General features: G+C 44.0%; 1 protein-coding gene across 2 annotated transcripts in view; it reads left to right on the top strand.

Annotated features, from left to right (window-relative positions):
- CACNG2 (calcium voltage-gated channel auxiliary subunit gamma 2) overlaps positions 1-24116 on the top strand; it is a 52501-nt gene that overhangs the window by 13761 nt on the left and 14624 nt on the right. The window lies entirely within an intron of this gene.

The following is a 24116-nucleotide window of genomic DNA, read 5'->3' as shown; positions in this document are numbered from 1 at the left end:
TGGGCACTTGTAGTAAGAGCCTCCTCATGCTTGGTAACCACAGGTGGTCTGAAATAACTGAATGATCCTATCTCATTCTGTCCCTATGGGAGGTGCATTGTGTTATTTGGGGTTCTGAAATGGAGCTTGGCCCAGACATGTGTGCAAGTGCTTGGGAAATTGGGAGCCAGAAGATGCCACCACAGCTGGATTTCTCCTTTGCAGTTTTAGCAGGCAGGGCTGAAGGACACAGGGACTAATCTCCATGTGACCTGCAGATCCTGTCCTTTCACATGAGGGCTGAAGCTTGCTGAAGAGGCAATGCTGGAATGCTTTTGCCCATGTGGTATCTGCCCTGGGGATACACGGCCACTTCTGTCTCCAGGGTTGTCACTTAGCAGAGAAAAATTCATTGGATTCATGACAAAACTGCAGGATTTACCAGCAAAGAAATAGTTTGTTCTCAAAATAAATAAAATCTGATCTGGAGGTGGTGATTTACTCAGACACCCAAGAGATCACTTATTTTGAGTATCTTGTTTAATTCTCACTGAGACTGCTAGTTTTGTCAATCTGTATCTTAGTTTTCTCAGGGAAAAAAAAACTATAATATATTACGGGGCTTCTTCCCATAACAAAAATGAAGGAAAAGACTCAAGGAGAGGGAAGCTCTATGCTCATCACTTCACTGAGCTGCACCACAGCAGGGACAGTGGTCAAACCCACATTCAAATAAATACTTAAGACCTATGTGAAGCTCTTCTCTTCCTTGGGATCCACATGAAGAATTAGATCCCTGCAACAGATACACAGTCAGTAGCTTTTCCTAAATAATGAACTAATCAGAAAGACTAAAAATAGACTGCACTGGAACATCAGTTCAGGCATTTGGAATGTAGAGCAAACGGCACTGAATGTGTTTAATGAAGTGAAAGAGCTTTGTTTTTAATCACTGAGCTATTGATAAATTGTTGATAGGTGATCAAATGTGGACTATGCTTTCAAATGTTGTGACTTTTTGAACCTGCCAAGACCTTCTTGAGCCATTCTTGATCCTTTCACTGCTAATGTAGTAGGACTTCCTGCCCTTTTCAGGACCTAAAATAACTGTAACGTCATCTTTTTTTTTCCGGGTAACAAACATCTAGCCTCTGGGCCAGTGATCAATTTTCAAGACTAAATGTTCGTAGTTGTACAAAATCAGACCCTGGGAACTGGGTCGGATATGTGAGAGAAGATGACAAGATGGGAGGCAGATCAGTTCACATCTCTACATGCTGTAATCAGGATAACACCAGGGCATTAGATTAGGAGGATGGGGAGAGTGAATGAGGGAGAATCTGGTTTTTAATTGTACAGCAGCAAAACATGCGTGGGGAGTCAGCATAGACCCTACGGCAAGGGAAGATTTCATTTTCACGCAGGGAAGGAAGTGAGCTGGATCCTCATGGGTGTTAAACCAAAGGAAGTAAAGGAAACTGAGGCTCTAATAGGAAATTTAGGTCTGTTGTAAGGTTTGAGAGAATACTATTGAACTAGTTTAGTTCATGACAGACCCAACTGGCTGTCCTAGATAGACTACATCTTCCAGCATGTCTGGGTCATACTTGGTCCAGAATGACAGAGGAAGAGAAAAGAGACTTAAGCAGAGTCCACATGTCTCTTTATTAATGTCATCCAGGATTTCCCCTATACATGGAATATCTTCAGATGGAATGTAAGCAAAATTATTTGTTGTTTTGTGCTATTAAATGGGCTGAATCAACTGGAATGAATTTGAGGACTGACCCCTATGCACCTGCTCTGGCTGATGTATGCTCATACATCAGTGATCTTAGTAGGCAGCTTGCTGTGCACCTTGAAGCTATCCTTACTTTTCCTTCCAGTGGAGAAGAACCTCAGTGTCTTTCTCACAGTCTGCAGAAAATCTCAAACCACATTTGAGATATAGTTTATACACTACAACAATTTTGTGAGGCTGGTTTACTTAGAACACACAGTTCTTAGCATTCCTAGATTAATGTTAATGTGTCCCCCTCCCAAGGTGAGGGTACCTCATCCAATCCATTCTAAGTCAGTATAGTAATTAATTATCTGACTGAATATTTGTACTCTGCTTATAAACTCATTATTTATTCAATTCCATCCTATTTGGAGCCAGGTTTTCCTTTTAACCTCAACAGCAAACCAGCTGTCCATCAATTGTGATGTGCTCATACCTTAGGGTGATGAGAGCAGCAGAAAAGCCTAAATGGGTTGCTAGAAAGTGCTACCAGTAAAACAGAGATGCATTTCATTAGTGTTGGGAGGATTGGCAGCTCTTTAATTGTATGAATCACCCAATGGGTGTGTTCCCAAAGCCAATTGGAGCGTGCCAGTTCAGTAGAGCCACAGTGAGCAATGCTGTGCTGCGTCATTCAGCATTCTCCAGTGAGTGATTAAATCCATGTCATTTGCCATAAATCAGATGTTGTCACAGGGTCAGTCCTGTGGGTCATGCTAGGTTATCGTGGGATTTTGCACTGGTTCTATCAGGTACTGCTGTGTCACACAGGTTTTTTCAAGGTCATGCTGGATTCTTCAGATACTCATTGGTAGCCCTGTTGGAGTGCATCAGGGAAATGATGAGAAGGGTTTCCTATGTAGCCTTCGACTGCACTGACTTAAAGCCACTTCTCATGGCTGAAGTATCCCTTCCCTGGAAAATGTGCATTTTTCTCATTTATTAGTTTAAGCAGACACTGTGACATTTATGATTTTGCATTCCAAAACAACACCTGCCCAAGGCCCAAAACGAATAAGATCTAGTCTTGAGGCAGTGGTTTCCTTTTTTCAGACAGAAAGCATCATGCCATTTCAGTTAATTCTGTTGCAGCCTGACTCCATGGAGTCAGATTCTGCCCTTTACTAACATTGCTGCACATTGGTGGTTTAAATTCCTGTTATCAGGAACTCCCACATAGCCAAGAAATGCATAAGCTTTCCCTCACTGAGAGGATGTGGCCAAAGGACGAACAGTACAAGACATCACATTCCAGGAGTCCCTTGCTACAGTGGTCCCTTGTTTTCAGTTAGGATTTGGTCAGGTATATGTTGCAACAGCCTTGAGGTACTCCAGCTTGTATCAGAGACTAAGCCAATCTCTTCTGGTCTGGTGATCAGAAAAACACAAATGCAGCACAAAGCCACCTTTAGCCCCCACACAAACCATCCTGCTTCAGACACCACTGAAAAAGCTGGAAATCCACAGCTTCCTCCAGAAGTCACTTTGAATGGCATGAGTTGAAAATGTTGGCATTTTTATGCATAGAGAGACTATTTTAGCATTTTTTAAAGGACCATTATGGCCTCCTGTGAGGTCTGTGTGGTTATCTGAGAAGTAACTGATGCTTGCTTTTGCAGGAAAGCAATGTAAGAATAGTCTCAATAACATTTTTTAACTCCTCAAAATAAATTTATTTTCCATGACACACATGGCCCCTCTAGAACAGAGAGTGGCAGATCATGTCTGAAAGTTTTACTGGCACCAATCAAGATGACATTCCAAACCCACTAGTGTCATCACTGGTCAGGTAAACAAAGGCTAACAGATAAAGTACTGAATGCAAGGTCCCAGTTTGCAGCTGCAAAACCAGTGCTGCTGGGCGAGGTTTCAGCTTGTGCTTTCCATGCATGCAATTGCTGTCCTCTGCTCAAAGCAATGGAAGCCGTTCTGGTAGTGCGTGGTTTTTCACCCCTTGATGCTTTCCATCACCCAGTGTCTCTGGAGAACAAGAAAATACTCCCATGCCCATTCTAGTTGTGGAAATTTTCAGACATGGGAAGTTTAAGTGCTAAGCCAAGTGTACACAAAGACTGCAGCAGAGCTGAACTCACTTTTCACCAAGCCATAAGTCCCTATTAGATCACTCTGCCTTCCTTCCAAAGTGCTGTTTACCTGGCCCCACTGTCTGTCACACCATGGAAGGACATTGACTGTTTTCCAAGTGTGAAGTACGCAGATGTTCTCTAAAGCTCCAGGGAAACGTCATGGATAGCAATCAGTAGCATATTAGAGCCAATTCAAACTCTACAGTACTTCTTTCAAGCTCCCAGATACTTTGAACATAGGAGGTCTCTGCTGGAGCCACACCAGATCTTGCTGGTCTTCAATTAGAGTCAGTGAGTGAGCCAGGAAAAATGTCATTTCCTCTGAAACTGAAATCAAGTTCATATTTTCCTGAGCAGAGGTATTTTAAGTCATTCATTATTATCTTTTTTTCCTCTGTGAAGCAATGCTCGATTGATACTCAGAGGTTGTCAGAACCAAAGGGGAAAGAGAGAACATTGGGGTATTGTTCTTGCTGCAGCTGCAGGCTTACTTGGCACCTAAAAAAGGCTTTATTAAAAAAACAAACCATTTCTACAATGCTTTGAGTGCAAAGAAAACAACAAGGGAGAAAAAGAAAAAGAAAATCTGTGCTGTTTAAATCTTGGGCAGTGTCAGGAAAATAAGTCATGAAGTTGACATATCTAGTCCAATCCATGGCTACTAAAAGTGAGCATGAACTACTAATTCTTATGTTCAGCAATGATGCCTGTGAGGCCAAGACACAGATTATTTCATGCAGCCTTTGTGATGGAAGAAGAATCCAATACTGAATTCCTGTGTAGGTCTGTGATAGATGGTGTTTAATAGCAACAACAGGCACTCTGGGTATGTTCTCCCATGTCTTGTTGAATCCCAGCTTTCTCCTCAGACTTTCCATGTCAGTTGTAAGTCACCTGGAGAAACTTTCAGGTGTGTTTTCCCATTGCAAAAGCAGGACATGGAAACGCATCCACATTAAGTTGCCATCACAGTGCAGTCTCATGTTTGCCACGTGATGCAGGCAAGGGCATTATTTGGCACCTAAGGTGGCTTGCTTTCTTCCAAACACCAGCACATGGAATCATCACACAAACCTCCATTCATTTCTTTCTCCATCCGCCTGTCTGGTTTTTTTCTTTCTCATTCATGTTCAGCAGGTGCCTTCAATTCCCAAACATGTTCCCAGATCTTTCCCAATGTCAGCTGTGAAGTTAAAAAGGGATTTTCTGAATTTGATTGATCAGGTTGTCACAAACCTGGCTAGGAGCCATTTGTTGGACACTAATCAGATTGCTGTTGCAGAATCCAGCTGCTGAGTTTCCAGCATGCTTTCAGCCTCTGGAGTGTAAAGAGAGACAAAAGCACTACAAAACCTGACTGGGCATCTCCAGGGATGTCTGAGGGGCACAAAGCTCTATCGACCATTCTTTCTTGAGAACTTGACCTCCTACTGCAGTTGTCTCTCCCTGCAGGCTCACACAGCTTCCCCAGGTAGCTTAAGTACAGCCTTTCACAGAAACCTATCATGAGGCATGAGCTTACCCTTTCACTTACAGTCACTGCTAGATGTAACACATCTGTGGTTAAGATGAAATTTGCATATAATGTCTGAACCCATCACCTCTTAGGAAAAACAGATAATGAAAAAGCAATAAAAACAATGTTCTCCCCAACAGCTCCCTCTCTTTTTTACTCAATGGGAAATCTCCTGCCATCAATGCCAGCTCATAATTTGTCTTTTCTGCTCATGGCCATTCCCCTCACCAAATGAGCCTTTTCTCTTTAAAAAACCATTCTCTCTTGTCTCTTGATGAAGCTTCCTGTTTTGTTGCTCAACCGAGTCTTTCTTTATTCCTTTCCATCTCTACCTGGCTTTGTTCAGCTTTTTGCAACATGCACAGGGCTCAGCAATCCTACTGCCCCTGCGTGCAGTCTCAGTCATCACCCACCAGGGTTCAAGGACCAACTGCTGTTGATGTATGAAGGACTCTTCTGCCTCACAGTGAGCAGGAATCCACACTGGAGTTACTCTCGTAGTGACAGCAATGTAATAACACCGTGACATCAAGGAGAGTGCACAGCTCATGCAGAGGTCTCACATCAACATGAGGCTCAGCATCAGCTGTTCAACAGGCATTTAAACCTAGTGCTATTCTAGCAGTGTTACAGGCTCACTAGGTACAATGACTCTGAAAGAGGTACAGATATTTATCTCAACAAGCTCTTGAGGCCTTCAGCTGCTCATCTGGCAAGTGCTGCTGCTTTTGGAGGGCACATGCCCACCCAGATCTCCTCCAGCCATTCAAGTTCAGTGTGCAGGAGCTTGGACCAAAATGACAAGATTAAGACACAGGCTATTTTCTAACTGTTACATGAGTCAGGGGCCCAGTGCACAGCATGGTCTGCACGCTTTTACAAAGGAAAATAGGTGGAAGCATCACATTATCTGTGGCTGCAGCTCAGCAGATGCTCCATTTGCACACTACAATTTATGAGCTGTGCTGTGGAATGATTTAGAGGGTTGAGGACAAAGTGCTTTGCTTTCATCAGGGATATGGAGGTAAAGGAAGACTTGCCATGAACAGGCTGTGAATACAGCCTAGAGAATAAGACAGAGTTTTCCTGTGTGGGCTGACATGCCCACACATGGACCACTGCACAGATCACCCTTGGAGTAAGGATGATTCAATGGGCTCTTATTATAAATGATCCTTGGCTAACAACATAGAGAAAGTAATTTATGCTTCTTCCTACATTTCTAAATAATCTTTAGTACGTTGAATTGTCCATAAATCTACTGCTGTACTTTGGATACAGGTGTGAATCCAAGGACTCTCTGACTCTTAAAATGATGAAGTTTGGCAAGTAGAAACCACTTTTTAAAACGAGTATTCACTTCTCTCTCTTTTAAATGCTGCAGGAAGTTGTGACACATTCACAGGTAGTAAGGTCTGATTCTGGTAAAGCGGGCTGAAATAACTTGCCATTTTCAGAGCGGGATGAAACAAATGGCAATTATAATGCAAAAGCTTTATGAGGATGTAACTGTTAAAAAGCTGTTTATGAAAAAGAGGGACTTGGCATCCAATCTGGAAGGGTAGTAGAGGGAGGGATGGCTCCATGGCAGGACTCCTGTTGGTGTATGAATGTCTGCACCATGGTGGCATTGTTATCCCCTTCTTGTCCTGACAATACGCAGTCAATGGCACTTCAGGAGGTGGGTGGGAGACATCTGGTTAATGAGGAACAGATGGACCTCATCGGACATGCACTGTACCTGCTCTTTTCTTTGCAGCTCCCTCCCTCACTCTCTGATTTCTCTATTCTTTGCTGCAGCTGAGCTCTTCCCTCTCCTTCCTTTCAAATGGGACAGAATATTTGTGTGCTTCCAATAAAAAGCAATGAAATGCTCTGGTCAGAGCCAAGTGCAGTACCAGCAAATGCAGTTAGGAAATGACTCAACTGTAGAATGCTCCATTCTCTGGGACCCCTATATGTTGTACTGGTCCCCACTAACTGTGCCCCCTTACCACTCCAGTCCCTAGACCCATCATGACTGTGGAAAACAAAGGCCACTTTCTCATTTGCCATTTCTTTGACAGGACCTATTTAATAACCTGAGAAGGACTTTCTCAAAGCCCATTCTTTGGGGCCTTTGGGACTTGGCAGTTTACCCCACTGTGATAAGGTATTTGTTTATGGGGACATTTTTTAGAAGAGGCACAATGATTCCAGGCAACCTGAATTTCCCTTCTATCCTTCTAGTTCCTTCACATGTAGGTAGGATTTGGGTCTGGGCTTGTGTGTTCTCATTCAGTTAACAGATGCCAGTAATGTGGGTTTGTTGGTCTTCCATGAAAATCTGAAAAGCTGCATACAAACCAGATCCTGAGAGAAATACAAATTCCCAAAGGCTTGTGCATCTCACAGCTCAGAGGAGACAGCACAGTGTTCCTAGATGTGCTTCTACAAAGGAAATCTTCCTAAATCCCTGTGTTCCAACCAACGCTGACAAAATAGCAAAATAATTCCTATCAAGTTCCAATTGGCTTTCATTAATACTGGTGGCTTTCATTGAGATTTTCTTCCCAAGAGATATGACAGAAAAGTCAGTCTCTAAAGCCCTTCTCACTCCTTCTTGTAACCATTTTATTTCCCTCCAGTTATGCTTGCTCAGAATTACAGAGTTGAACTGATCCCTCAGTTTAATTTACATGACATTCTTATGTAACACCAGAACAAGGTTTTCTACCTTCCTCCAACTCAACAAGTATTTTAGTCTGGGTGAACAAAGTCCCCTGAATCAGTCCCTTTCAAGGGCAGCAAGCAGAGGCATAGTTAGCAGTCCAGGCATGCTACCTTCTTCTGTCTCTCTAATCTGAGAGCTATTACTGTGTCCAAAACCAGGATTAATTTTCAGTGTAGGTTTGTCTTGGATAAAAGGCCTCCACATCCCTTCTGTGGTTTGTACTCCAGCTGCCTTTGAGACACATTGGGATTTTTATATAGGGCACAATTACAGCATGAATGAGGAAGGAGAACTTCAAAGGAGGATGATTAGGGTTGGATGAGTTGGAAACCAAGTTAATTCACTTGAGTTGATCATTTCAATGAGGAAAATGGACTGGGTCCCCATGCTATTCTCTTCATGGCATACAAATGCTGAGTTAGCATCCAGATCCACCCTCTGCCAGGAGCTTAACTTTATGGGCAACTCGGAAGTATTATTCAGTTTATGTCCCAGACAAAGCACCATGACTGTATCTGCTTGTCCTTGGCTTTCCTTCCAAGACCTTTTCCCTACTCTCTCTCTTTCTACCTTTTCCCAAATGTGCTCTCACTCCTCTTGTTAACTCCATGGAGAGTTAACAAGCAGATTCTAACGCAGCGAGTTAGCAATACCTCGGCAGCCTTAGAGGATAGGACAGCATGATAGGACAAAAAAGGAAGAGCCTGCACATCCTTCTCCTTTTACCATTCATCAGAAGTTGAAATATGGTCATCTTAGCACCTTAGCTTTATTCTGTATGTCATACCCCCCTATCCACAGAACTCTATTCCTGCCTGGGACATTTCCTCATTGCAGCAGAGGAATGAAGATCCTGACATACTCCCACTTCTCAGAGTAACCTCTTAAGTCCAGCGTGGCAAGAACTGACTTTACACTATTCCTCTCCCACAAGCTACTGAGCATGGCAACAGAGTCTGGAACTGGTGTATGCTTCAGTGAGTTCACAGGGAGATAGATCCCAGTCTGAGAATCCCATCCAGAAATCCTCAGGGAGAGAATGTGCTCAGCCATCCCTGCAGCTCATCCTCAGGCTTCACCATGCACATACAAACAATTCTGTCAAGTCAGCCAGTGCTACCTCTTTCCAGATGCTTGGATGGATGTACACTTTCTTGTTTTGTCTTAGATTATTTCTTTATACACACCTTGTATCTCTCCTTGGACACATTCCACAGCTACAAAAAGCCTTCCCGATGGCCTCTGCTCCCATTAGAAGTGCATCTGCCCAAGATCACTGATCATTCAGTCCTCCTGATGCAATGGAGTTGGGGTGGTCTTGGAGTTTCTTACCAGCAAAACCTCTCTCTTTGACAGATCCTTTCCTTTAAACTCTGGAATGCAACTCTTGGCAAATAATGCCATCTTCAGTGTTCCACCTCTAAATAGCCTTCCATCTGCTGAAGAGTGAAAATCAGTGTCGGTGCACCTGAACCTGTTCCCTTGAAGGGAGATTTTCTGTGCACTGCCCCAGATTTGTCAAGTCCATTATGAAGGATCCTGTTGTGCAGAGCTTCAAATGGAGACACGCTGCTTTGTAAGATAAATGCAGGTTGAAAGCGTGCAGCTGCATTCCTAGAGAAAAGGGCTATGATTCCCCAGAGACCCTCGAAGGTCCAAGGTAACTGCAGTCATGACCTCATTGCTTGCACCAGTCTCATCAGTGCAGCAGTGGAATGAACTTGTACAGGCCCCACTGGAGAAGGGACAAAACTGATAATCCCAATTCTGCTTCTAGAGTAAGTGCATGCACAGGAATGTGCCTCTGAGGGAAGTTTATGCCCCAGGCTGGATAGGTGAAGAACTGGGGCTTACTGGTGGTTTTAGAAGTCCATAGACTTTGGATTTTTGCTGCACTTTCATGTAACCTACAAGCTGTTTCTTTTACTTCCCATCAGAATGCAGTAACATGCAATGAAGTGCATTGTTTTTTGGTTGTTGAGATTACTTCACTGGGATTCCAATTTTCCTGCTCTTCTCAAATGTGGTGAGATCCATGGTCAACCCAAGCTGAATAAAACATCCCTGACCTGAGTTAGAATTAAGTTTCAGTTGTTTTTTAATGATTCAGTTTTCCTGGTAAGCTGGAAATAATAGTAATAATAATAATAATAGTAATAATAATAATAACAACAATAATAATGCATCATAAATCTTAGGTTAGCCTAGAAGCCTGGGCTTCCATCTCAAAATATTCTCAGAGATTTAACGAGTTTTGAAGAACATCATAACCAGCCAATGGGGTGGATCTGCTGGAGCACTCACCCATTTCCTATGTTTGGACTAGCATGGAAGCTTCTTTTACTTTAATATATGTTGCACTGACAGAAATCTGTCAACATGTTGCCGATTTGAGAAAGTCTGTTTTTCCCTGTATGTTTTTTCAATCCAATTCCTTTTCTCCTTGTAGGTTCTACTTATAACACAAATTTCAGCAGCTGGATCCTGTGGTAGAATGAAATTTTAGAGTTGCTCCATAGGTGTTTATAGTCTGGTCATTACCACGTTGTGTATGCATTGAATCACTCTATTTACAGGCTTTGCAATGGCATAGCACTGACTTTCACCTCCAGTTGTGCTTGTTTATATACACCCTCTAGACACAGCACAAGGGTTATGGATAAAGAAAAGGTTGATCAGGCATTTGTGTGTGGTATTTGAGTTTGAATCATAGGATAACTGGAACATTCAGGTGGGAAGGAACCTCACAAATTCTCTAGTCCAAGCTACTGCTCAAAGGCAGGTCAGCTGTGAGGCCAGGCCAGTTTGCTCAGGGCTTTACTCAGCTGCAGCTAGGTTTCATGGATATCACATCCCAGCAGAGCTCCAAGTGAATGTGGTGTATCACTGAAGAACAGCTATGCCCAAAGTTCCAGAGACATGTGGGTTTTTAAAAACTTATACTTCCGTCTTACGGTTTGTGCATCACACCTTTGAGACTTATCCCATCTCACTCTGGCAGTTGTCAGTGGGTACTCATCAAGAATTGAAAATAGCCCATCCTGGATCTCAAATCAATAAAAATTGTAAGCCCTGCTTGGGCCACATGCTTGTAAGAAAGCCAAAGGAAGCACCTTGTATGGCTTTTCCTAGGTTGTGCACACAAGGAAAGAGATAGCAGTGTTTCATCTACCTTATCACAGTAACAAGAGAGTAGCCAGAGGAGTAGCCAGAGAGTAAGAGATGTAGGAAAATGTGCTCTGCAGAATCAAGCTCCTTGGGAGCTCGCTGTGTGGGAATTGAAGGCTCTGAGCCCGTGGGAACATGTCTGATGCCTCTCTGCACCAGTTGGTGAAATCCCACACACCCTGTTTCTAGTCCCTGAAGTCAAATGCACAGGGGGCTCCCCTCTGTCCTGGGGATGGGTGGACTTCTCTTTGTGAGCGAACTCTTACAGGCTTCTAATCATGAAACAGGAACTTACTGCTTACTGTTGGCAAAGGGTCAGGCTGGATAAATCACCATATCATAGCTCATCCTCAGAGTCCTGGACCAGGAGCAGGGAAGTTGTCTCTGGTCAGCATGGATGCTACCAGATTTGAACTCCTCCGCTGAGGTATAATGTCCTGCCAGGAAGAACAAAGAAAAAATATTCCTCTGAAATCCCATTTATTTGGCTCCTTACTTGGGAAATTGCACAACAGCTCAAGGATCATACAACTCTCATCATGCAGTGGCAAGTAGGCAGAAAGTTTTAAGAGCAACACCAACCAATCCAGCTATTTTCAGACAAAAACTGTCCTTTTTTTTCCCCTTAATGTGACAAGAGATCATAGTCTCCATATACTGAGGCTCATGTGCTGTAGGTCTCAGAGCTGCAAAAATGTGTCAGCCAGAGCTGCTCAATAGTTCAATGGTCTATTGGATAAATGGGAGGATGAGAAACACAGTAAAAGGCAATCGGGGACCACGTGAACGTCTGTCAGCCAATGCCACTGGTCTGGAAAACCCTGGGTTGCAATTAGAAGCTGTATTTCATGAAGCAGTACCTCCTACTGTGATACATGTTAGACAAACACACAAAATAGGCTCCAGGCTGCCCACTGGATCAGCCTGGTCAGGGCACTCACACCCGCAGCCACAGGAGCCATTCCAAACCCCGAGCTCCCGGCGAGGCTGCACCTCGGGGCGCTGCACAGTGATGCTGCAGACACAAAGCTGCAGACAGCTTTGTGCAGACCCCTGGTAACAGCTTGGGACTCTTGTATGATCAGAAGCTTCCCCCTTTGACATAGAAGTGGCTGCATTGGTCACAGGCGTCTCCTCTTTACTGTCGCCTCCCTTAATTCCTTGCACGTGTGCGTGTCAGCGTGTCGTTAATCCCACTTGCCTGGAGCTGGCTTCTCAGGCCAGCTGGGAAATGGGGCTATGTTGGAGAGAGATGCAGTATTCCAAACCTGAGGCTGTGTAGGAGAGGAACCCAGTCATATGGCTCTGCAAACAGGCCCAGATTTGTTTGCTCACAGTCACCAGTATGCACCATGATGAGCCCTCGGTGGTTTGCTCCTTTTGGAATATGTATGATTCCCAGGGCTGCTCATCAGTTTCATAGCTGGCTTATAATCTATATGTTAGGCAAGTAATGGTGTACAGTGGCATGATTGATCCAGAGCTAGATGTGACAACACTGTCATCTCTGTAATCTCTCTTTTGAACAGTTCATCAGATGTTTGCAACATAAATTTCTAATATCAACTTTATTTATTCACAGCCATTACTTTGTGCTGCAGCCATTTCACTGCATAAAATATCTGGGGTATAATTCTGGGACTTCCCCGCTCAGGAGCAAAGGCTTTTCACCCAGCAAGCTACACGAGCTGTTTCGCTGGCTTGGGTGGGAAAGATGGAAGTCTATAACTAATAAAAATGCCAGCAAAATGTATCTATTTGGCTGCGTTCACAGCTTGAACTGAGTGAATCCAAAGCAGTGCAAGCTGCTGTAATGTGCCTTTCTCCCTGTCCTGCCAGCATGTAACTCACACAGCTTAAACCACTTTAACTTCTGCTGGACTGACTCCTCCACACTTGCCCCTTGCTGTCCAATAAACAAGATAGACATGTGGTGCTCCTTTATAGCACCTGTAAGATTATCCTGTGTTACAGCAGCAGCATTCCTGCAGCAGCCAAGGAAAGAAACGTAGCTGGACAGACAAATAATTAAGAAAGATGATGTATTTCCACCAAAAGAAGGCAGCTTTTCATACCCTCTACCTGTCATTAACCTTAAAGTATTGATCCTGTAGTCTCATTTTCTTCATCAAAGAAGGATTCTGTGGATGCAGTCAAACTTTGGCTGAGTGTACACACGCATTTGGAGTGAAAAGTGTGTGAGACCTGAATTTTAAAACTAACCTCTAAGACTACCCTTTAAACAAAAACTCAGCATGATACATCTCCCAGTGTTGGTCAATTCCTACCATTTGAAGGGACAGGTTAGGCTCTCACATGTCTGTTTTACTTTGCAAAAATTACAGTTGTCATCTGATGGGCAAGAACATAGGTTTTAGTAAATATCACACAAAATATTTATGTATGATCATTCAGTTTACTTTAAACAAATTAGCTTCAATTGTGCTCCCACTCCATTTGTCTGCCTTCTGTGACTGTTCCAGAAACATATTTACTGGCATGGGTTTTCCCTCAAATGGCAACATTTACATGAACATGTTTGTAAAAAGCAAATGTTGATTCTATAACCTAAACATACTCACTCTGATGAGACACTACTACTAACAAGTTAAAGCAACTACCAAATTGTTACTAGAAATTTTTGTATGAGGGAAAAGCTGCAAAAGCATCTGGATTTTTTGGGCATATTTTTCTTACATTATTTCTTTTGGAGGGGGAACTGGAAACCCAAATATTTTCCATTTTCAATTGATGGCATAGGATAAAAGTCATTGAATACATGTCTCCAGTTAGAAAATAACTGGAATTCACATCTCATATACTTAAAGCCATGCTGGCAGAAATGGATTAGCAAACAAGTCAGAGGCTGAATTGCCCTTGTGCTGTCAAAAAAAAGTCAATCAACAAACAAATTAAGGGAAACTATTATGTTCCTTCAAGAATTATCTTAAAACACATGGGAGAGATTGTTAATGGTTTTGAGAAATGGGTATCTCCCAGGCTCTTCAAAAGAAATTCGACTTTCTGTTGATCATGCATGGAATTGCAGTTTTACATTACTTACCAATCCTATATTTTGTTACATTTGTATTGAGTGTTAGAAAAGCGCAGGCTGGCTTGGGTTCACAGTGGAAAAACCCAGGACTAAAGTTTAAAAAAACAATTGCAAAACAAATCTGTTATCAGTTGAAATCAAGACAGGGGAGAGAGAGGGTAAGAGGGAGAGAGAGAATTTAAAAAGCAGAGAGAGAAATATTAGTCCAGGCAAAGGAAGCAGTATTGGAAAAAGACATGTCAACAACTGGAGGTGTGGGACACTAAGGAAGCCCCTGCTAGCAGAGAAATTTGAATAATGGCACAGACTGGAACAAACCAGATTGGAAAATAAAGGAGAGAGATTTGAAAAAATGAAGTCTTCACACAAACTTCTCTTCTCCAGGCTAACCAGCCTCAACTTCCACAGCCTGTCTTTGTAGGAGAAGTGCTCCAGCCCTTTTATCAACTTCATGCCCCCCTTCTGGACTTGGTCCAAAAGTTCCATATTCTTCCTGTGCTGGGGGCACCAGAACTGTACACAACACTCCAGGTGTGGGATGACAAGAGCAGAGTAGAGGGGGAGTATCCCCTCCCTTACCCTGCTGGCCACATTCCTGCTGATGCAGCTCAGGATTCCTTTGGCTTTCTGTGCTGAGAGAGCACACTGTTGGCTCATGTTGAGTTGTTCATCAGCCATCACACAACATAAGCAGAATGGGTTTCAAACAGGGACAGGAAAGTTATATCGATTATTTGAAGGATTTTAGATTAAGAGGAACTATTCTACCTGTGAAGAAGTTAACGGAGAAAAGCTGATACGAATCCAGAAACTTCCTTAGGCAAGAGAGGCTGCAGGTAGCAGAAACAAGCCAATGCAGTTATAAAACTGCGTGTATTTGAGTACTATTGACATTAACATGGCAAATAGAGCTCACAGAAATTTTTTACTCTTACATTTTTTGTCTGTGAATGACAGTTTGTTGAAGCTGACATTCTGCAAGAACATACGTTCTAGTCTCAGTGGAAAAGGTTGCTTAGATCTGAAATGGACTTGCTGGCCAGAAGGAGAGAAGAAGCAGTCAGAAGAACCAAATATTTAATGAACTCATCTGGAATATGGGAAGGCCAGGGTGAAGTCTTTGCTGCCTGATAAGAATGTTGAACCAGTTTCCACCATTTCAATATTAAGTCTAGCTACTAGTCCACCAGTTCTTCTAGGACAGGGTTGTTTTCCACTTTCCTCACAGAAGAAAAAAAATAAAAAACAACTGAGAAGGTATGAATATGTCACAGCATGAAGAGTTACTCTGAAACTTCTAAAATACCCTGATGCTTTGCACCATCACATCTCTCCACCACTTAAGGCAGAAAGAAGACCCTGAAGCAGCAGTAGGCTCATGAATGGAGGTCTCTGGCTCTGATGTCAGAAGTAAGGGAGCTCTTTGTGGTCTTGATCAGATGGTATACAACTACATTTTCATAGGTATTCAGTTCTCTGTGCCTCATCTGAGATATTTTGCACCTACTGTTCTATTCTGTATTTTTCAAAGGTGCTCAAGACCTACTGCTCCCTTTCATGTCCTACAGCAAAGCAATTAGGTTAAGTTATTTCAGACTGAGTTCCCAGAAATGAAGATGCATAAAATGAATGAACACATGAAAATATTGGCCCTAGTGTCTCTGTGACTCAGCTTTTCTGTCCCTACAATGGAGAAAACAATGCTTACTGATTTTGCAAAATTCTTTGAGCTCTGTGAGTGAAAAGCAGTATGAATGTTAGGTATGATTATAATATAAGAAAAAGAAATATTAAAAGCATCATTTATCCCTGGGGAAGGGATCCCAGCACGGAAGAGGCATCCCCATCCGAAGAGCCACTTGAAAGTTGAGCAGTTGCTAAGAAACGACAGTGCCTTCATCGCTGTGAATACCTCGAGACGGATGGAGTGGGCAACCATTTCACAAGGCTGCCACGAGGTAAAAAAAGAAATGGGACCAGGCATCATTAGCAAGGAGGAGATCATTAGATTCCTGCACTGCGGTCTGCATGAACCTAGAGTGAAAATGGATGAGGACAGTCATGTAGGAGAGATAGCAGGGAGTGACTCTCTTAAGTGCTCTATGAAGAATAAGGAGGCTCTGGGTGCTTGTTAAGTGGAACGGCGGTGTCGATGGAGGAGCCTGAGGACACAGCAGATAATGGCTTCTTTTCAAAGAGCTGAGCAGAGTACCAGAAGCTATGGAATTACTGGAAACACACACTGGAGTAAAGTGAAAAGACAGAGTAAAGAGATAGGCCTAAATGATGAGAGGTACCAGGGTCAAGAGAAGTAGTTGTTTTCTTGAGCGACTGAATTTTGTCAGATGCTTCCAGGGCTGCAAAGAGAGTAGGAGGAAAGGCATGAGAAAGGCTCAGGAAAGGGGACTGTTAAGTCTGAACAATTTAAATCTGGGAAATCTGTGATTGAAAGATGAGAACAGTATATTGTCTGGAAAAGAGCTAGGAGGTGAAGACAATATGGGTGTGCTGGGAATAACAGTGGTGTCAGAGGAACAAGGAGGAAGGGCAGCAGAGAAGGAATAGCAAGCTTTATAAGCTGCCCTAAGTCTCCTGGTAGATACGAACATGGATTCACACTGTTGTTCCTGAAAGTATAACCCAAACTATTGAGAATCAGAGACTTGCTAAAGCATCCTGAAGAAGATCCTGAAGTAATGGATTTTGTTCAGGTTTGGGTTTGGTTCTCAATGCAGATGGTGTTGGACAGAAATGAAGATTAACTCAGCACTGCAGGTATTGCCATAATGGACAGAGAGATGAAAGGAGGGAGCCAGTCAAACTGCAGATGAGCACTAATAGGCATATGAGGAAAATGCTTGAAGGGAATAAAAGTATTAGTGTAATTCTGAAATTAAGAGAAACAGGGATTGGTGCAAATTAAGCAAAGCAGCATCGGGTAGGGTGGGAAAAGTTGATCTTATTAGGACTGAGTCCCGGAGATCAGGAAGCTGCATTTGAGAAACTGCATGCCAACAGTTAAGAAGGAAGGAGAAGAAAGAGGAAGGGGCAGCAGGAAGAAAGTCACTGGAGTTGGAACAATAAACTAAAAACTGAGAAGTCGAAAAGATCAGGGAAGGTAAGAAAATAGAAGAAATTCACATGTAGAAAATTGTTTCAAAGGGGAATGGAGAGATGAACTGTTGAGAAAAACCACATGGAATCTACTCAAGGTTTCAGAGATGGGAGATTAAGCTTGTCCCAGAAGAAGCCACAGGAACAAGAATGTTTCTTGCTTATTCTGGGAATTCTGTCCTGCAGGAAACACCCTTGACAAGACATGACCTAGAGAAGATACAATAAACAACAGAGACAATGATATTGATCTTCTTTGGAACCTGCAGAGTGTGGGAAATGTTCTGCTGCTGGGATTATCCCCTTGATCAACTTTTGGGGACATCATGAGATTGAAGGAAATCCCACAACTTTTCTCTCTGTAGAAATGCTCTGCACCCTACAGCTTGTGGGCTGTGCTGGGAGATCCTCAGCCCCTCAGTGACACTGCTCTGCTGCTCTGGTGGTACCCATCCCACCACTCACAGACAGCCCTCTCCCTGCCACTGCCTCCCTCACGAATGAACACTCCTGATGTGTGGATGATTGATTAGGCAAAAGCAATAAAGGGAAAATGTTTTACCCAGCTGTTTAGACCAGATCATGAAAGCACAAACCCGCTCAATTCTCAGAGCCAGAGAGGCCCAGCAGGACTGCAGGGGAGGCTTAATACTCACACTAAAACACCCAGCATGCGGCAGTTACATTATCTTTTCCCTACCTGCTGTTCTACTTGTGTCATTCCCTCTTCTTGAATCCCTGTGCTGACTTCCAGACTCCTTCTACATCAAAGTTCAGTTCTCATTTCATCTTCAAGGCCTCACGTGGCTCTCTTGGAGCTTGCTCCTTGTCTCCTCTCCCATGATGCTGTGTGCTCACTCAGCACATCTGCCCTCCCCAGCCCCCTCCATTGCCCTGCAGCAATGACTCTGCTCCTCTTCTCCTGCTGTCCTCTCCCCTCCTTCCACTGCACAGCCTTATTCACCTCCCTCGTGCCTGCCCTCAGGACTCATTTACTGCAGTTAGTCTCCCTGCGTTAATGACTTCCACTTCTCCTATGCCCTTGGCAAGCTTTGCCCCTTCTGACTATTAACTTTGTTTACTATATTACATCTTTGGAATGAGGAATGATTCAGATATACACAGCCAAAGCCAGGAGCAAACAAGATATGAACATGCCGTAACTCAGCCTGTGACCTTTCTCAGGCACTTCCTTCCCTCATTTCATCCTGCAAGTCTTAGGCCCAATCTTGTCCCCTCTGTTTCCCACTGACCTCATCAGGAGTGGGATCCAGGCCTTGCAGCTGCTGCCTAATGGCTGCTGAGAGCCTCTTGTGAAGAGCTGGGTACCCTCACTTGCAAGTGCCCCACATGCTGGGGTCTTTGCATTGCAAAATCCTGGGGACAAAATTCTGCCTGTTTAGCTGCCAGTAAAATGCTGTGTGCACACGATGGCATGTTGAAATACATAATAATGCTTAAAGCTACAAGCAGACAGCATTATCAGGAAAAGCCTTTCCCCTCCCACTCACCCCTTGTCTATCTGTTTCTTTCCCGTTGTCAAAATTTAGCATCCTCCACGGAGAGACTCAGTTTTGCTCTGATGCTTGGAAGGCATCCAGTCCCAGCCTGCTTGCTTTCCCTGCCAGTCTCCACAGGTATTCTATACACAAGGCTTCCAGCTTGTCAGGATATGCTCTCTCTTCTCTCCACACCCACACCCCGCCCACCCCCTGCAGGGGAATCTCCAGTGCTGGGGCTGTTACAGGATCCCGGGGTTAGGCAAAGTTGTTCATTCTCTCTTTGCTGTATCGATGGCCTCTGCTCTGCAGTGCACTGTGAAGTGCACTACAGAAAAAGAGGAGCCCTTCAGGAGGAATGGAGGGCAGCTCTCAAGAGGTACAATCCATTTGTTATGTCAGGTTACACAGGAAACAAGAGGAAAACCTGCATGGTTTTAGTTCCAGCTTGGCCAAAACTCATTTAGACACTCAATAAAAGGGACTCCACAAGAGACAGTTTGGACCAGAGACTAATGCACAGACTGAATTCCATGTTTGAGGTTGACTCTCGTGTTGGCTCAGCAAAACCGAGGCCACCCCTTTCCAAGGCTGTGCTGATCAAGAGGTCTTGGTGCACAATGGATTTCAGAAGTCAGTTTTGAAGGAGCAGACTGGTAGACTGAGGTGTGGCAACTGTAAGTAAAGTGGCCAAGTGGTGCCCAAGGAACAGCTGGCCAGCTGTGTCTTCAGCAGCCACAGCTGTCCCAGCAGGACCCAAAGAGAAGCTGCAAACATGTGCTGAGTAAGGTGTGTGGTAGCTGACGAGAAGTGAAGCAGATGCTGACACCAGGCTGGAAAAACATGGACAACTACTTTCCCATCCCACAGAGCTCTGGATTTACAAAACTTGCTGTTCTACATTGGGGTGGGAAAAAGATAGGTTTTTATGCCTTTTTTTGTTTAAACCAAAACCATAAGTTAGATGGACTGAAATTGTCAGTAAGCAACAGTTCAGGTATTCACTTTATTCCCCTGGGATTCAGGTGACCAGGTCAAAGTCCCTGCACCCATCTGAGAAATGTTCAATGAAAAATGCTGACCAACTTCAAGACAGAAAGACTTTCAGCAGTGGCCGTGGCACAGACAAAAAAAAAAAAAGGGATTTACTCATGGAGAGACAAACACACAGTGAGGCTGAGATGCTGCTGTTCTTTGATCTAAGAACTTTTCTTGTCTGGCAACTGAGTTCAAAGGTAAGAGAATGAGGTTAAGATCTAAGATGCAGCACAACTTTTGTTGTTACTTCACAGACTGCTGCAGCTATAGCAGTAAATTAGAAACTGAGAAAGGGGCTAGTACTTCAGACCAGTGATTCCAGTGGAAAACTGATAATGTTTTCCAAGGAAAAGTGGGCAGATATGAAATGGATTTGGGTTTTGGCAGTTTTAGGAGACAAGTTTTCATGTTAAAGACTTTAAAGCAGGGAAGTTTCAGTTCTGAGACCTACATTATTCCATGTGTGGTGTAGGTGGGGAGCACAGAGGTACAATTTGGTACAAAAAGCTCTGATGGTTATCTCCAGGCATTATAATCCATGGACATGGAAGGTGGCTTGGTACCTGCTTGGACATGATTCAAAACCCTGAAATGGCCTTTCAGGTTTCTAACTGAGTGTAACTGGACCAGATCACATTAAAAGTAATACTCCCCAGTCTAGTATTGTGAGTAAATTTTATTCCATTATGAATAGCCTCCTCCCTGGGACGCAAGAGTAATGTTACGTGTAGAGTAGCTGAAAACGCTTCAGAGATTAGCCTTAGCACATAGCTCACACCTACAGATTCTTCTGCAATAAATTAGTGTGCTCAGTGGATGAAAAAATATTGGTGGAGCAGCACGACTTGCAGTCAAGCTTCAAAAGAGTTATTATGACTGAGCAGCAGTACCTGCTCCCCCATATGCCTTCCCTGGCTGTGCCACAGGAAGAGTCACACTTCTCCTTTGCAGCCTTCCCTTCAACCTCCCCTTTCCAAATCATCCTTCCGCCACTGATTTCCACTTGTTTTTCTTGCAGGCATTATCCCTAACTCCAGCACACCTTCCCCCTCTATGGTTTTCTTTTTAAAAGCCAGCATAAACTAACAGGATATACACGTGCACACAATCATAAATGTCTCATGATCCTGTGTTGCTATAAACCTCCCTTTTCCAAACACCCTGCTGGCACTGTTTGCTTGTTAAATAAGCCCAGTGCTGTGCTTAAGTCTAACTTTTGTTGTAAGAGCTTAAGGAGAGGGCCAAATCACTTTGTTTTCTCGTAAATCACCAGGGTACCTGCAACCCTGAGGAAATAACAATAATAAAATTATTAATGTTCTAATAGCAGCCTCTAAAAGCTAGCAACACTTGCAAGGCTTGGCATTTGTTTTTTGCTCAGCTGCATAGAAAGGGACCTAAAATCAAATCTGTGCAATATCTACTTTAACACCCAGTGTTTGATGTGGATTATGAGTAAAGCAGCAAGTTAGAACAGCAGTAGCTTGTTTGGAGACATTGGGAGCCCCGGCATAGCTGTGCTAAGGCAATTTGATCAGACTCACAGCTACCCTGCATGGCCCTGTGGGATATAATCTGTGTTTACCAACATTTTCTGAACTCCAGTGACCCAAGTGAAAAATAAGCATAATGTGTGTAACAAAGCAAACTCTGTGTCCTGGCTCTTTCAGAACAGAGGGCAATGCTTTCCTACAACTTTCACAGACCAGTCTTGTTGTTACTCTGGATATCTGCCTTGCCAGCAATTGCACCTAAATAAGCACAGGGAGCTATCAGCCTAAAATGTTTTGGAACCCATATGTGCAAATCCATGCAACTCCTCAAATCCCGAATCCTAGCATAGCTGGGAAATGCAAGAAACAATATTAAGCTATGGTTGGATTCAGCATTCAGGCTGATTGGGGGGGGGGGGGACTGCAATGGAGGCTGTCCCCATCCTGAAGACATGACTACCCCTTTCTGGAAGTGGCTAGCTCAGGACCAGAGGCTTCCTCCTCAGCTGTCGGTAGGAAGGGGCTTGCTATACATCAAATCAGTCCTGTGCTCTTCCTGCCCTGTTTCCCCTCATCTTTCTTATTCCTTATTGATTTAGGAACGTTTGGGAGGCTTTGGATAATTTTGTGAGTGAGGTCCAGGTCAGGACTGGACTCATCAGGAGTGAGCATCCTGAAGACCTTCAGCATACTCACATTCCCTTCATCCCAGCATGCTCCCCAGAGCACAGCATGGTGTCTGTTCTGGGTCAGGCTTCTCCCAAAACACCAGTGCTGGAGGGTGAGATGTAGCGACCGCCAGAGGAAATTGCAAAATTGGAAAGTCCTGACCTCTTCCCCAGGGCTTTCATTTTCTAATTTGTAGGTGGTGCATTCCAGGGCAGAAAGGACACAGGGCAGAAAAGCTCCGTGAGTGCCTGGCCCTGCACGTTGCAGCTCAACCTCAAGCGCTGCAGTCAGCAGGGCTTCCTGCCAAGGAAATCCTACGCCCAGCTCCCTCCTGGCCACCTCTAGTGGGCTGCCTGGAGGGACAGCAAAAATCCCAGCGCACTTCCTGAACAGACTAAGGGATAACCAATATTCCCTGCCTGGGCAAAGCCGCCTCCGCTCTCCAAGGGCAAGCGTGTGCGCGCTCAGTGAGCGCGTAATGGCTGCCACGCTCCCCCACAGAGCTCCGCGCCGCGGGACCTCTGTCAGCGCCGCCTGAAGGGCCTTGGGCTCCCTGGGGCAAAACAGAGCTAGAGAAAGTCCAGCCCTTCCCTTGTTCTGTTTCCTCGCCTGAAACAGACTTCACAATCATCTCCGGGGCTGGAATGGCTAGAACAGGGTGGCAATTTCCAGTGGAGCCACTCGCTCCAACTCAGGCAACAGCAAATGGACCCCCAGTTCTCATCTAGGGGGGGTCGCATTTCTCACCTTTAAAGAAAGCGGTGCCTACCTTCTCAATCATTTTCCCAGAGGAAGGGAGAGCAATGAAATGAAAAGTCCTGAAGACCACTGAGCAGGATTGCAATTTTCCATGAGAGGCAAGCTGAGGAATTCCCACACACTGTTATTCCCCAAAATTTTTACTGCTGGGTGTCAGTTCTGCTACAGATTTCACAATTCCTACTGCAGGCTGATGATGTTGTGTGGGAGAACACAGGAGACTTGCTGAGACTGCCAAATTGCTAAACATGTGTGATGGTGGGCTGTCCCTTCCTCCATGTGTCTGAGCCTCGGAGGGGAAGGGGGAGGAGAGCTTAAGTGCCACAGAAGAGGGAGGATGGATTAAAAGCTGCCTCTGTCATTGACTTGTTCCATTCTTTGGCTTATTTCCCTGGGGTTTCTTGGGTATTTTTGTTATTAATAACTAATAATAATTTCTATATAGCGCTTTGCATTCTGAAGGACCCTAAAGCACACCACATACTTCATAAGCTAATTAACAGCTGAGAGCCTAATTCCTCTCTTGGTTGTGGCCCTAAATGCTGAAGGAGCAGCTCAGAGTCACACTAGATTTACACCAGTTTAACTGAGGACAGTTTCTCCCTATAGATCCAGCTGGATATGTCAGAGACAAATGCAGTGTGGAGCTGGAGATGAAAGATTTGAAGTGCCTTTTCTCCTCCTTCATAATTTAAAAATGACTAAGGAAATTGCATTCAGAAAGTCTTGTGAACACAGCATTACAATTGCAAGATTCAAGATTTGGAGTTTGGGAATAGCTAAGCCCTGGTTCATGCTGATTTAGGGGCTCAGCTCATAACTGTACCAAGGCATGCGCAGTTTGTGGCTCATCCCAGGCTGTGCAGGACACTTTTCACCGTGTAAGCAGGGCTGGTTTGCCCTCTTTTCTTGCCTATAAATCCATGTCTGTGCACAGTTACTTCCAGTGACCACTAGAGTTACAATCTCATCACTGATCCAAAACATGACCTACTGTACAAGGTGAGCCTGGCTTTGTCCTCTTATGCGCACTCATAGATCAGCAACACAGTTACATCTGAGCAGAAAAATGCAACACAATAGGATGAACTAAATCAGAAATTTTCTAGCCCATGGTTTTCCTCTACATACTTCTGGGGAAAGATTAATCCATTTGAGCTCTGGATCTTTGAGTTCAAATTCGAGACGGTTCAGTCCTTATGCCCTCATCCAGCTAGGATGTTGTTTACATGCTCTGATTTCT

The sequence above is a fragment of the Zonotrichia albicollis genome, chromosome 4 (genome assembly GCF_047830755.1).
Source record: "Zonotrichia albicollis isolate bZonAlb1 chromosome 4, bZonAlb1.hap1, whole genome shotgun sequence".
Lineage (NCBI taxonomy): Eukaryota > Metazoa > Chordata > Aves > Passeriformes > Passerellidae > Zonotrichia > Zonotrichia albicollis.
This window is presented reverse-complemented; position numbering and strand designations above follow the sequence as displayed.